Genomic DNA, 16,016 nt, shown 5'->3' with positions numbered 1-16,016 from the left:
ATAAACTTGTAACCCCACTTTTGAGAAAATGGCCTATGAACGTTTTGGGACACCTACTGGAGAGCTCTTATTTGTCTACACCCATTCAGCATCGTTCAGACCCTCTTAAGCCTTAGCCCCACTCATCTCTTTAATTCATATGTGAGCGCATGTGCTAAACAGAGGGAGTAAGGTAGTGTAGTAAACACCTAAAGATTAAGACTAAAAGTGGTGAAAGTAGTAGCAAAAAGTAGTAGTAAAAATACACTTGATATAGTCCTTAGCCTATATCCTAATCTGACATTGGTGTAGGTCATGCTGTTCTTCACATTACCGTCTCTGGTAAGCACACACTATATCAAATAAAATCAAGTTTATTTGTCACATGCACAGGAAACAGACGGTGTATCAGCATGGTAAAATGTTTTTTTTTTAGACATGTTACTAGCTAGCTAAACAATGAACCATAATCCCAACTCATACTACCATGCACCATGTACAGTATGTCAAAAAAGTATTTAGTCAGCCACCAATTGTGCAAGTTCTCCCACTTAAAAAGATGAGAGAGGCCTGTCATTTTCATCATAGGTACACTTCAACTATGACAGACAAAATGAGAAAAAAAAATCCAGAAAATCACATTGTAGGATTTTTTATGAATCTATTTGCAAATTATGGTGGAAAATAAGTATTTGGTCAATAACAAAAGTTTATCTCAATACTTTGTTATATACCCTTTGTTGGCAATGACAGAGGTCAAACGTTTTCTGTAAGTCTTCACAAGGTTTTCACACACTGTTGCTGGTATTTTGGCCCATTCCTCCATGCAGATCTCCTCTAGAGCAGTGATGTTTTGGGGCTGTTGCTGGGCAACACGGACTTTCAACTCCCTCCAAAGATTTTCTATGGGGTTGAGATCTGGAGACTGGCTAGGCTACTCCAGGACCGTGCACTGCTTCTTTACGAAGCCACTCCTTTGTTGCCTGGGCGGTGTGTTTGGTATCATTGTCATGCTGAAAGACAAAGCCACGTTACATCTTCAATGCCCTTGCTGATGGAAGGAGGTTTTCACTCAAAATCTCACAATACATGGCCCCATTCATTCTTTCCTTTACACGGATCAGTCGTCCTGGTCCCTTTGCAGAAAAACAGCCCCAAAGCATGATGTTGCCACCCCCATACTTCACAGTAGGTATGGTGTTCTTTGGATGCAACTCAGCATTCTTTGTCCTCCAAACACGACGACTTGAGTTTTTACCAAAAAGTTATATTTTCGTTTCATCTAACCATATGACATTCTCCCAATCTTCTTCTGGATCATCCAAATGCTCTCTAGCAAACTTCAGATGGGCCTGGACGTGTACTGGCTTAAGCAGGGGGACACGTCTAGCACTGCAGGATTTGAGTCCCTGGCGGCGCAGTGTGTTACTGATGGTAGGCTTTGTTACTTTGGTCCCAGCTCTCTGCAGGTCATTCACTAGGTCCCCCCGTGTGGTTCTGGGATTTTTGCTCATCGTTCTTGTGATCATTTTTTGTGATCTTGCGTGGAGCCCCAGATCAAGGGAGATTATCAGTGGTCTTGTATGTCTTCCATTTCCTAATAATTGGTTCTTCAAACCAAGCTGCTTACCTATTGCAGATTCAGTCTTCCCAGCCTGGTGCAGGTCTACAATTTTGTTTCTGGTGTCCTTTGACAGCTCTTTGGTCTTGGCCATAGTGGAGTTTGGAGTGTGACTGTTTGAGGTTGTGGACAGGTGTCTTTTATACTGATAACAAGTTCAAACAGGTGCCATTAATACAGGTAAATGAGTGGAGGACAGAGAAGCCTCTTAAAGAAGAAGTTACAGGTCTGTGAGAGCCAGAAATCTTGCTTGTTTGTAGGTGACCAAAGACTTATTTTCCACCATAATTTTCAAATACATTCATTAAAAATCCTACAATGTGATTTTCTGGATTTTTTTCTCATTTTGTTTGTCATAGTTGAAGTGTACCTATGATGTAAATTACAGGCCTCTCTCATCTTTTTAAGTGGGAGAACTTGCACAATTGGTGGCTGACTAAATACTTTTTTGCCCCACTGTATGCATCTGCAGATAGCTAGCTAGCTAACATTAGGCTTTAACTAGCAATGAAAATAGCTTTCTGCGATTCAAATAACATTACTACACAGATCATACATGTAACATTAGCTAGTGTGCCAGCAAGCTAATGTTCATTAGCAGGCTAACAGTATGATTTAACTTACAATGAAAACACATTTCTGACAAAATTAGAAACACATAATATCTGAAAACGTAGCTAGACATGAAAGCTTCTTCCTGTCTGTCATGGATGCCATGGTTGCCCTTACTTTGAAGATCCAGAGGCATTTTATACAACAGCCTTCTGTGTTCTCTTTTTGACTCTCCGCATTTGGCAATCATCTCTCTACTCGCTCTTGATGTCACTTTGGAGGTCGTAGCGGGCTTTCTTGCATGCGTCCATGTCTGTGTCCCGTTCCCGTTCCCTGTAGCTCTAGCCTTTAGCCCAGCAAGGATATTGCCTGTAATCCACAGTTTTTGGTTAGGATACATTTTTATAGTCACTGCGAGGATGACATTTTGCCTGCAGCATTTTGGTAGCCCATGAACAGTGGAACAGCTGAGTCAGAGTTTAAGTTGTCTTAGAAGTCTAAATCAAGGTTAGTAACTATCAATAGGATGTCCAGAAATGATTTACGGTCATATGTGATACTATTATGAACTTTCTGTATGAAAAAAGTAAACATAAACACGATAAAGGTTACTATATAGGACTATTGGGTTGGAACTTGTAAGATGTCGCCCTTCTCCGTCGGCATCATCTATGTACATGGACAGATGCATTCAAGCATACCCAGTACATGGACCCATACACATACAGATGCAGGATCTTAATTTGAGCCAGTTCGCTACAACAGCTAAGTAATCCTGCAGCAACAGAAAATGTGAAATATTACGTTGATTATAATTAATGGACATTTTTGTAGGGGTCGATACATTTTTCATTGGGGCAAATCAAGTCAAATATTTCTAAGTGGAAATGACAAACTTCAAAGCCTTTTTAAAACTCAAATACGCTACAAGTTTGCATTTCCTGCTGAGCAGGAACATGTTCAGCATCAAAAGAATGATCAAATTAAGATCCTACATCTGAACATTCGTCCATCAAGAAACAGGAAACAGGAAACAATATAGGCACCCACCATCCACACATAAACGCATGCTTGCACAAACAAGCACACGCACACTGTATCTGTATTGAGCAGACTGTAGGCGTCACCCTGAAATCCCCTGAAAATATGTTCTAATGAGTACTAATGCTACCACAATGGAGCTTGGTCCCACCTTCTGTATAGACACTAATCCTGCTGTGTGTGTGTGTCTGTGTGTGTGTGTGTGTGTGTGCACGTGTGTTCATGCTCTAGTCTATCCATCCTTGAGCTGAATACTCATATGCTGGCTCCTTTCAATTTATTAATCAAGGATTGGTCAAAAAAAACAAAACAAAAAAAAAAAACATACAGGATCCAAGGGGATTATTCAGGAATGGCTGTTTAAGAGTATTAATTTAGTGTGTGTTTAGAGCTTCATGTTTATGTAGGGTCAGCCGTGTCACGAGCAGTATTGTAGGAGCAATAAGCTGAAAACAAAGAGGGTGGGGTTGTCATTGTTGGCAGGGAAGAGAGGAAGAGAGGAAGACAGAGCCAGAGATGAGTGGAAGAGAGGAGGAGAGCCAATAGGAGAGGGGTTTAGAGGGTTGCTCTGCTTGGGTTGTCATGCAGACTAAAGTAAAGGTATGTTGGAGCATCTGAGTGTCCTGGGCCTACGCTATAGGTCGACGTAATAATTCCATTCGGCAGTTCGGAAATAAACAGAGTAGTTAGCTTGAATTCACCCCGATTGTGTTTATTTTCCACTTTGATGGCACACTTTCTGTACGGCTAACATTCCCATCCAGTCATTTTCACTCACATTGCTAGTTTAGAATTCTTCCACATTTATGCAAATACTTATGGGACATTAGAATCCTCTTGTCCTAACCTGTATATATTTTTGACTTACATCCTGCTTTACATCCATCTAAATCTATTACAGATTCCACTGGCCCAGCACCTCATTTTAGTTCATTTGCAGGTGTAGAAAAAGTATTCATGGGACATAAAGCAAAGTATCCAGGTTTGCCTCTGGGGATAACATCTGTGAATAAGCTGACTCTGTCACCAAATTCATAAAAAAATGTAAAGATTATGTGATACCGATAGTGTCTTTCAAAACTTACCCGAATCAAAAAACGTGGATTGATTTGTATTTGTATTTATTATGGACTCTTCCTGGGGTCCTATTACTCTTCCTGGGGTCCTATTACTCTTCCTGGGGTCCTATTACTCAAAATTAAGGCAGTTTATACCATTTTAAAAACATTACAATACATTCACAGATTTCACAACACACTGTGTGCCCTCAGGCCCCTACACCGCCACTACCACATATCTACAGTACTAAATCCATGTGTATGTGTGTGTATGTTATTGTATGTGTGTGTGTGTGTGTGTGTGTGTGTATGTGTGTGCGTGTGTGTGTGTGTGTGTGTGTGTGTGTGTGTGTGTGTGTGTGTGTGTGTGTATGTGTGTGCGTGTGTGCATGTATCTGTGCCTATGTTTGTGTTGCTTCACAGTCTCCGCTGTTCTATAAGGTGTTTGTTTATCTATTTTTTAAATCAGATTTTACTGCTTGCATCAGTTACCTGACGTGGAATAGAGTTCCATGTAGTCATGGCTCTATGTAGTACTGTGCGTCTCCCATAGTCTGTCCTGGACTTGGGGACCTGAAGGAAAACTGAAGAAGAGATGTGCTGCTTATAAACACCGCAAGGTGACCGGGGACAATAGTATTGTTAAACAGTACGAATACGACCTACGCAGATTGATCAAGATGGCGGAAGACAAGTATAGGGACATAGTGGAGGAGCAATTCAGAGGGTCGGACAGGAGGCGTATGTGGCAGGGGCTCCTAACGATCACGGATTACACAACGATGACGTTGAGCGGCCAAGGAGAGCCCCTGAGTAGAACGAGGGCTACGTACTTACAGTCTCCATGGAGCATGTGTGTAAGTCATTCAAATGTGTTAACACTCGCAAGGCGGCCAGCCCAGATGGCATCCCTGGCTTCAAGATGTCCACTATCATCCCCGTGCCCAGGAAAGGGAAAGTAACTGAACTGAATGACTACAGACCTGTAGCACTCACTTCAGTGAAGTGCTTCGAGAGGCTAGTGAAATATCTTTTTCCTCCCCGACACACTCAACCCTCTCCAATTCGCCTACCGCCCTGACAGACGCAATTGTCATTGTATTGCACAAAATACATGCATATGTGAAAATGCAGTTCATTGACTATAGCTCGGCCTTCAATACCATAGTGCCCTCGAAGCTCACCACAAAGCTTGGGACTGAACTCCTCCCTATGCAACTGGGTCCTGGACTTCCTGATGGGCCGCCCCCAGATGGTGAAGGTAGGCAACATTACCTCTTCGACACCGATTCTCAACACGGGGGCCCCCACAAGGGTGTCCTCAGTCCCCTCCTGTACTCCCTGTATACCCACGACAGCATGTGGACCCACAGAGTTCCAATACCATCATCAAGTTTTCCCCTGCTGCTCCCCCCTTTGGACCTTTCCCACCCCCCCTTAATGGACATTTACTCTACCCCCACCCCAATGGACACTTATCATTGTCACAGTTGTTCGTCTGTATATATTATTATTTTTATTATCTATTTGTATTGTTTTATTTCACTTTGTCCTACATTGTTGGAGCTCGGAGCTCAAGATTTTCACTGTACCCTGTAATTACATCTGCGACACTGTACACGTGACTCTTAAACTCTCAAATCTAATTCTTTGTTTTGGACTAAACCAAAAACACACACTGCTAGTGAACACTAGTCTGATCAAAGTTCTTCCATAAAATGGAAACGGCCTTCCATGCCTCTGGATCAGGCTGGGTTTTGTGAGTGCTACAGCGGGGTCAAGGGGGGGCTTCTGAAGGCTCTGGTCTTTCTGCCGACTCGTGGCGCGTCCCTTTACGTCACCTCCCGTAAAGCCCCTCTGACTGCCTGGCCTGCTCCTTACCCTGTAATCCAGCCATGGAGGAGGTATCACAACTCACAATCCCCAATGACAGGAGTCTTTGGCCCTATTGTTCTATTCTTAGAACACCACCACTTGCTGGAGTCACAGTAATGCATATCAAAATCACAAACTGTATTGCATTTTCAGCAGATTTATGACTTGAGATGACATTGCAAAGTGTGCAAAGTTGGTTTCAGTATGGTTCTGGATTGCGTTGCTGTTCATCATGTGATGGAGTACATTGCAATGATGTTGCAACGTGATCCATGCCATGACGAACAGCAACACAACCCAGAGCCATTTACAGTTCTCTATCTTTGACTCGATGGTATGAGGTTCTGTAGGCCCTGTCAGTCAAAGCTTGCCTGTGGCTGGGTCGTATTCACTAGGCAACAGACGGAAGTAAACAGACTAGCTGAGGCTGTCAAAAAAGAAAGGCTTGTTTTCATGATCCGTTGCAAAACTGAGCAGGACCCTGCACTGTGACACTTCAGGTGTTGAACACGAGACTGGTGAGAGGACCCTGTCTGCCCTCTCTTTTGCAATCTCTTCCTGGTCATACTCTGCATCCACGCAGTCATGCATGTGTCAAAATGAAAGTTATTTCAAGCCCAATATCACAGACACAGGCAGACAGTCAGTATTTACAGTTAGTATCTTCCTTTGTATTAAAAAAAAAGGGGTTACAGGATAAAATCAACAGAACACAAAACAAGGACAGGCACGGGTACACTCACACCACATACATTCTAGATCCCACAGTTGTTTAGCATGGAGCGTTTTTCGCCTCGGCGCTGGCATCACGGGGTTCCGATGAGGCAGTCACAGCCTCTGCGGTCTCGTCGTAGCAGGCCACGTCTGGAGAGGGTGGAAAAAGCGTAATCAATAACATCATCATACCGGAAACCATTGGTACGCATTCACATGCTGTTTGGCTCTTCATCCCCAGCAGGGTTGTTTCGTTCTTCGCGAGCAGGGTCACACTCATCTGGTCCCCTCACCCTAGACGCATTGGTTGTGGCAGTGTGGCTGCACACAGCCTATGGCACCTGTCCTCTCCCATTGCTTGCTTGAATGTGCTAAACATGATCTGAATGTGCGAAACACTAATGAATGTGCTAACATTAGCTGCATTTGTGCAAGGGGAGCTCATTGAGCCCATTACTCCTCAGGTGTGGGGGGCACGGCTCAGGTCCCTAACTAGCACACTCATTCCCGTATTCACACGAAGAGACGAGCACTCCAAAGAACGGAAGTCACTCAAATAAGTAAATACGAAGTAAACCAAAACACTGCACAAATACGTATTAAAGCACTTCTAAGTAAATCAATTCACATGAGGGAAACGTAATAAATGCAACGATAAGCACATGCAACATATGCAGAGTTACAGAGAGCTAGGAAGTAGGTTAAAGTTGAATGGCCCTTTATTAGGTAAGAGCAGGCTATGTTTCCACATACAGTACAGTACAGTACACACAGTTCCACACAGGACAGGAGTCCTTGGCTAAACCCTCACCCAGACGCAATCTGTCACCCTCTCTCTCCGTCTGTCTCTCTCTCTCTCTCTCTCTCTCTCCCCACTATGTTCAGTTCTCTCTCTCTCTCTCTCTCTCTCTTTCTCTCTCTAGTATAGGAGAGTGCTGAGGTCTCAGAATAAGCTTCAGCTATATTAGGAAACAGCTGATCGGCTTGGATTTGCACACAAGGCCCTTTTATAGCAGACTTCTTCAGAATGACTCGTGTTGCAATAAGACTTCACTCTCCACTGAGTACAACTCTCGTAATGAGACAGCTCAGTTTTTTTCTCTCCAGGAAACCAGAGAGAGAGGAAACTGCAGAGCCCGTAGTTCACACAATAGAGCCCATAAGGCCTCTATTGTGTGCGAGAGGCTTAACAGAGTTGTGATGACTAGACAAAAATAAATCACAGTTTCAGGTTAAGATGGACAACATAAACTCTGCACCACTTCTATTGTACATAGTGCCGCAGATGAGCTAAACGCATGCAAGGTGAACATGCGAAGCACTGAACATGGGACCGAGATCATTCTTCAACAAGTTGACACTGAGTCACTACTTTCATTATAGCCTATCTGTAATTATGAAGGGAGTTTCCATACTCTACTAAGAAAGCCCAACCCTTTGATGTGCACTTTCAGGTGCTGAGTGTGCTCACAGTTTGACTCTGAAAGACCTATTACAATTGTGAATTGTCATCAGTTTCAGACAGTTTTCTGCAGAGCTTGAGTAAAACAGATTGTTAGGTATTTACTCCCTAAGAGTCCGATAAGCACACACTTCAATCACACACGTCCTCCATTTCCCTCTGCAGCTACATGCTGGCATTAGTATTTGAAATGCTTTCAAAGTCAATTCATCAACTAAAAACCTGTGTTTTACTCTAAAGCCCGTGTTTTACTTTGCCCCGGTAGTCTAGTCTGGATTAGAGGGCTGGGATACAGAGAGAGAGGTTCGAATCCCGCTGACTGTTCAAATCAAATCAAAGTTTGTTTTGTCACGCGCGCCGAATACAACAGGTTACCAGTACAAGCCCTTCACCAACAGTACAGCTTTTAAGTAAAACATAGGTATTAGGTAAACAATAGATAAGAAAAAGAGGCTATATACAGGTGGTACCGGTACAGAGTCATGTAGGATCAGTTAAAGTGATTATGCATAGATGATAAACAGAGAGTAGCAGCAGCATAAAAGAGGGGTTGGCGGGGGGTGGTGGTACACAGTGCATAGTCCGGGTAGTCATTTGATTAGCTGTTCAGGAGTCATATGGCTTGGGGGTAAAAGCTGTGGAGAAGCCTTTTGGTCCGGTACACCGCTTGCCAAGCAGTAGCAGAGAGAACAGTCTATGACTGGGGTGGCTGAAGTCTTATACAATTTTTAGGGCCTTCCTCTGACACCGCCTGGTGTAGAGGTCCTGGACGGCAGGCAGCTTAGTCCCAGTGATGTACTGGGCCGTACAAACTGCCCTCTGTAGTGCCTTGCAGTTGGAGGCTGAGCAGTTGCTGTACCAGGCAGTGGTGCAACCAGTGCAACCATGCTCTTGATGTTGCAGCTGTCGAACCTTTTGATGACCTGAGGACCCATGCCAAATCTTTTTCGTTTCCTGAGGGGGAACAGGCTTTGTCGTGCCCTCTTCACGACTGTCTTGGTGGGTTTGGACCATTCTAGTTTGTTGGTGATGTGGACAGCAAGGAAATTGAAGCTCTCAACCTGCTCCACTACAGCCCCGTCGATGAGAGTGGGGGCGTATTCGGTCCTCCTTTTTCTGTTGTCCACAATAATCTCCTTAGTCTTGGTTACGATGAGGTTGTTATTCTAGCACCACCCGGCCAGGTCTCAGACCTCCTCCCTATAGGCTGTCTCATCGTTGTCAGTAATCAGGCCTACCATTGTTGTGTCATCTGCAAACTTAATGATGGTGTTGGAGTCGTCCCTGGCCATGCGGTCGTGGGTGAACAGGGAGTACAGGAGGGAACTGAGCACGCACCCCTGAGGGGCTCCAGTGTTGAGGACCAGCTTGGCAGATGTTTTGTAACCTACCCTTACCACCTGGGGGCGGCCCGTCAGGAAGTCCAGGATCCAGTTGCAGGGGGAGGTGTTTAGTCCCAGGATCCCTAGCTTAGTGATGAGCTTTGAGGGCACTATGATGTTGAACGCTGAGCTGTAGTCAATGAATAACATTCTCACGTAGGTGTTCCTTTTGTCCAGGTGGGAAAGGGCAGTGTGGAGTGAAATAGAGATTGCATCATCTGTGGATCTGCTTGAGTGGTATGCAAATTGGAGTGGGTCTAGGGTTTCCTGGAATAGCAGAGAAACAACAGGGGGAACATGGACTCTTTACAAGTGTACTAATAGGCCACCTTAGACAGAGGTGGAGGACATGCCGAAGTGACTTTGAACCAATGTGGAATAGAAGTTGAATTGTGCCCAGTAGGACATTAGCTGCTCCTCTGGTTTGTTGCTACAGGGCAGATCTTATTAACTTTACCTTTGACTGTCTGGCCATGATGATCATGGAGTCTTTTTTTGTGAGACCACATTTTTATTTGTTGTGTGGATTTGTTTCATGTGTGGGCAGGAGGGAGAAGGGGGGAGGTTCACAGGCACAAAATACAAATTCATATAATTTGATATTCAGTTTGTGGGCTGCCACTCGAAAATAACAAACATTTAAAAAAGGTACATAGGTATAAATATTGATCGTTCTGATCATATTACAGAGAGAAGATGTAGTATGTAAAGGAAAATAAACAAAAATAAATGAGCCTCCACCCCCATCCTCCCATGCCATTCCATTCCCCCAACCTCCCACCCCATTCCCCCAACATCCAATCTCATTCCCCCAACCTAAATGGATCAATTGAAAGTGTGGGTTTACAGTTCTAATCCAGATGTGTTGGTCATTACTGAGACGTGGTTAAGAAAGAGTGTTTTGAATACTGATGTTAACCTTTCTGTCTATAACCTTTTTCTGCAAGACAGATCTTCCAAAGGTTGGGGAGTGGCAATCTTTACCAAGGATCCCCCTTTAGTGCTCGGTTGTCTGCACCAAGTCTGTCCCCAAACAATTTGATTTGCTGGTTTGAAGCATTAAACTTTCAAATAGCTCTTTGTTGACTGTTGCTGGGTGCTATCGTCCTCCATCAACACCGGCCTGTACCCTACCTGCCCTAAGTTCTCTCCTGGCCCCTTACACTAAGTCTGAATTTGTCCTGCTAGGTGACCTAAATTGGGACATGCTTAAACCACCTGACCAAATCCTAAAGCAATGGGACTCCCTAATTCTTTCTCAGATTATTACCAATCCCACAAGGTATGACTCCAAACACACAGAAAAGGCTACTCTCATTGATATTATCCTAACAAATAATCCTGATAGGTATCAGTCTGGTGTTTTCTGTAATGACCTCAGTGATCACAGTTTTACAGCCTGTGTTCGTAATGGCTGCTCAGTGAAATGACCTGTCCTGATTTGTTATAGACGCTTGCTAAAAAAAACTTGAATGAGCAAGCCTTCCTTCATGACCTGGCTTCTGTAAAATGGTATAGAATCAGCTTGATCCCCTCTGTCGAAGACACTTGGACCTTCATTTTTTAAAATATGTTCAGTGGTTTTGTTAACAAACACGCCCCATAAAGAAAATGAGAATTAAAAACAGGTTCTGATTAGATCGTGATCTTGCAGAGTTACTCCACCTCAAGAATTGCATTTGGCGCAAGGCTCGGCACACGCATACTCAGGCTGACTGGCTCTCGTTCAGGCAAATGAGAAATAAGTGCACTCAGGCTATCAGGAAGGCCAAAGTTACTTTAAGGAGCAGTTCTCTCTCTGTGGGTCTAACCCCAAGAAGTTCTGGAAAACGGTTAAAGACCTGGAGAATAAACCCTCCTCCTCACAGCTGCCCATGTCGCTTAATGTTGATTATGTGGTTGTTACTGACAAGAAGCACATGGCTGAGCTCATTAAATCGGCACTTCATTAAGTCAGGATTCCTATTTGACTCAGCCATGCCTCCTTGCCTGTCCATCATTTCCTCATCTCCCACCCTTCTTATGCGACTATCCCTGATGCTTCTCCCTCATTTCCCCCTGCCCCGCTACAAAGTTTCTCCCTACAGACAGTCACTGAGTCTGAGGTGCTAAAGGAGCTCCTGAAACTTTACCCTCCAAAAACATCTGGGTCAGATAGTTTAGACCCTTTCTTCTTTAAGGTTGCTGCCCCTATCATCGCCAAGCATACAGTTGAAGTCGGAAGTTTATATACACCTTAGCCAAATACATTTAAACTCAGCTTTTCACAATTCCTGACATTTAATCCTAGTAAAAATTCCCTGTCTTAGGTCAGTTAGGATCCCCACTTTATTTTAAGAATGTGAAATGTCAGAATAATAGTAGAGAGAATGATTTATTTCAGCTTTTATTTCTTTCATCACATTCCCAGTGGGTCAGAAGTTTACATACACTCAATTAGTATTTGGTAGCTTTGCCTTTAAATTGTTTAACTTGGGTCAAACATTTTGGTTAGCCTTCCACAAGCTTCCCACAATAAGTTGGGTAAATTTTAGCCCATTCCTCCTGACAGAGCTGGTGTAACTGAGTCAGGTTGTAGGCCTCCGATCGCACACGCTTTTTCAGTTCTGCCCACAAATGTTCGATAGGATGGAGGTCAGGGCTTTGTGATGGCCACTCCAATACCATGCCTTTGTTGTCCTTAAGCCATTTTGCCACAACTTTGGAAGTATGCTTGCAGTCATTGTCCATTTGGAAGACCCATTTGCGACCAAGCTTTAACTTCCTGACTGATGTCTTGAGATGTTGCTTCAATATATCCACATCATTTTCTTTCCTCATGATGCCATCTATTTTGTGAAGTGCACCAGTCCCTCCTGCAGCAAAGCAGCCCCAGAACATGATGCTGCCACCCCTGTGCTTCATGGTTGGGATGGTGTTTTTCGGCTTGCAAGGCTTCCCCTTTTCTTCCAAGCATAACGATGGTCATTATGGCCAAACAGTTCTATTTTTGTTTCAGCAGACCATAGGACATTTCTCCAAAAAGTAAGATCTTTGTCCCCATGTGCAGTTCCAAATTGTAGTCTGGCATTTCTTTGGCAGTTTTGGAGCAGTGGCTTCTTCTTTGCTGAGCGGCCTTTCAGGTTATGTTGATAAGGGACTGATTTTACTGTGGATATAGATACTTTTGTACCTGTTTCCTCCAGCATCTTCACAAGGTCCTTTGCTTTTGTTCTGGGATTGATTTGCACTTTTTGCACCAAAGTACGTTCACGCGTCTCATTCCTGAGCGGTATGACGGCTTCATGGTCCCATGGTGTTTATACTTGCGTACTATTGTTTGTACAGATGAACGTGGTACCTTCAGGCATTTGGAAATTGCTCCCAAGGATGAACCAGACTTGTGGAAGTCTACAATTTTTTTCTGAATTCTTAGCTGATTTCTTTGGATTTTCCCATGATGTCAAGCAAATTTTGAAGGTAGGCCTTGAAATATGTCCTTTATTGAAAGGGGGAGATCAAGCTGATCCTAACTGTTGTAGACCTATTTATAAAGGTCCTCAATGATGTCACCATTGCCCTTGATTCTAAGCAATGTTGTGCTGCTATTTTTATTGACTTGGCCAAAGCTTTTGATTAGGGTAGACCATTCCATTCTTGTGGGCCGGCTAAGGAGTATTGGTGTCTCTGAGTGTTCTTTAGTCTGGTTTGCTAACTCTCTCCCTCAAAGAGTGCAGTGTATAAAGTCAGCCACTATCTGTCACCAAGGGAGTACCCCAAGGCTCAATCCTAGGCCCCATGCTCTTCTCAATTTACATCAACAACATAGCTCAGGCAGTAGGAAGCTCTCTCATCCATTTATATGCAGATGATACAGTCTTATACTCAGCTGTCCCCTCCTGGGATTTTGTGTTAAATGCTCTACAACAAAGCTTTCTTAGTGTCAATCAAGATTTCTCTAGCCTTAACCTTGTTATGAATACCTCCAAAACAAATACCCCTCTCCCCACAGGTGTGAAAACTACCTCTGAGGGTTTAGAGGTTAAGGTAGTCACCTCATACAAATACGTGGGAATATGGCTAAACGGTACACTGTCCTTCTCTCAGCACATATCAAAGCTGCATGCTAAAGTTAAGTCTGGACTTGGTTTCCTCTATCATAATTGCTCCTCTTTTACCCCAGCTGCCAAACTTACCCTGATTCAGATGACCATCCAACCCATGCTAGATTATGGAGACATAGATCGGCGAGTAAGGGTGCTCTCGAGCGGCTAGATGCGCTTTACCATTCGGCCATCAGATTTGCCACCTTATAGGACACATCACTGCACATCACTGCGCTCTATACTCCTCTGTAAACTGGTCATCTCTGTATACCCATCGCAAGACCCACTGGTTGATGCTTATTTATAAAACCCTCTTAGGCTTCACTCCTCCCTATCTGAGATATCTACTGCAGCCCTCATCCTCCACATACAACACCCATTCTGCCAGTCGCATCCTGTTAAATGTCACCAAAGCACACACATCCCTGGGTCAATCCTCTTTTCAGTTCGCTGCAGCTAGCGACTGGAACGAGCTGCAACAAACATTCAAACTGGACAGTTTTATTTCAATCTCTTCATTCAAGAATTCAATCATGGACACTTACTGACAGTTGTGGCTGCTTTGTGTGATGTATTGTTATCTCTAGCTTCTTGCCCTTTGTGCTGTTGTCTGTGCCCAATAATGTTTGTACCATGTTTTGAGCTGCTACCATGTTGTTGTTATGTTGTGTTGCTACCATGCTGTGTTGTCATGTGTTGCTGCCTTGCTATGTTATGTTGCTATGTTATCTTAGGTCTCTCTATATGTAGTGTTGTCTCTCTTGTCGTGATGTGTGTTTTGTCCTATATTAATAGATATATATTTTTTGTTGCAATCCCAGCCCCCGTCCTCGCAGGAGGCCTTTTGCCTTTTGGTAGGCCGTCATTGTAAATAAGAAATTGTTCTTAACTGACTTCCCTAGTTAAATAAAGGTTAAATAAATACAATAAATAAAAAATAATTCCCCCAACCTCCCATCCCATTCCCCCAACCTCCTTGTAGAGTAGTTGAATCTGGATATACAGTAATGCATGCATCACAGAGAGAGAGAGAGAGAGAGAGAGCACAGCAAATTTGCCAGTGTTGATTTTTCAGTGTAAAATTGCTAGTGTTGATTCAGGAGTTAAATTAACTTTGTAAAAGTGAAATGAACACTCAGCGGTGTAAAATAACCTGGATTCTAATGGGAATTACACATCACTTTGCAAGCCAGCATAATGTGACTTGCAGGCCCGATGTGGCCTTTAAACCAGGAATTTCCTAACACCACTTTGTTGGGGTAAAAATAAGCATCAACTAGACCAACATGGAAGGCAGAGTTACATTTTTATGGATGGTATTTTCACTTGCTGAAGCCACAGGCATTTCAAATAATATAATTCAACAACCGTGTTTCTGTCACTAACAAATACAGTCATGAGTGTTAACAATTTACTCAAAATGAAAGGGCCCCCTAGAAATATGCCAATTAGACTTAACACCATACAGTGTTGAAACAACACCCACAATTGATTTACTGTAACACTACAGGTGCTAATGTCTTACACTGAGAAAGTGTAACAGCGTCAGCACGAAGCAAAGGGAGCCCAGTTTACTCTAAATCAAGTGTTATGTTTTACACTGTAAGTGTTGCGTATTACTCTACAGTAGGGCAAGGCAAACACCACAATTGAGTACATTTGAACACGTTAAGAGTAAAATGAGGAACACTGCAACAGAGTGCTGCAACAGAGTTTTTTTTTTAAATACCAGAACAGTGCCGTCCTGAAATCAGAACCATGTGTAGCGACTTCGTCATCTCTCACTTCAAACACCGTGTCTGGCTGCGGAGCTGGGAACACATGCCACCTCTGCAACAACACAATACACATCTTTCATGTTATCCTTGGCATTCGCGCCCGCTTGAACCTACTGAACGTCTATTTCTCTGGCATCTAAGGGCTGGAAGCCACCCATGACATGCGCACACATACACACACAAACACACACATATACAAATGTGCATACACACTGTTCTTCCTCCTCTGTAGGAAATATCCTCCCTAGTACTGGTAGCGATATATGGATGATGGGAAAAAAAGGATGTTGGTGAGGTGTGTGTGTGTGTGAAGACCAGGGGAAGTAGTTCTGAGGTTACTGGATTAATGTGGAAGAAAGGATGTTGGTGAGGTGTGTGTGTGAAGACCAGGGGAAGTAGTTCTGAGGTTACTGTATTAATGTGGAAGAAAGGATGTTGGTGAGGTGTGTGTTTGGAGACCAGGGAAAGT

The 16,016-nt window shown here is 43.5% G+C and overlaps 1 long non-coding RNA gene across 1 annotated transcript; it reads right to left on the bottom strand.

Moving 5' to 3' along the window:
* Window positions 1–337: 337 nt before the first annotated feature.
* On the bottom strand, window positions 338–7,157 carry LOC149982855 (uncharacterized). The gene is made up of 2 exons (XR_016496675.1): window positions 6,879–7,157; window positions 338–2,521 (listed from the first exon to the last, which is right to left on the bottom strand). It is a non-coding gene; the product is annotated as an uncharacterized LOC149982855 (long non-coding RNA).
* Window positions 7,158–16,016: the final 8,859 nt, after the last annotated feature.

This window comes from Oncorhynchus mykiss, chromosome 6, assembly GCF_057628025.1.
Source record: "Oncorhynchus mykiss isolate SJ-2025 chromosome 6, ASM5762802v1, whole genome shotgun sequence".
NCBI lineage: Eukaryota > Metazoa > Chordata > Actinopteri > Salmoniformes > Salmonidae > Oncorhynchus > Oncorhynchus mykiss.
This window is presented reverse-complemented; position numbering and strand designations above follow the sequence as displayed.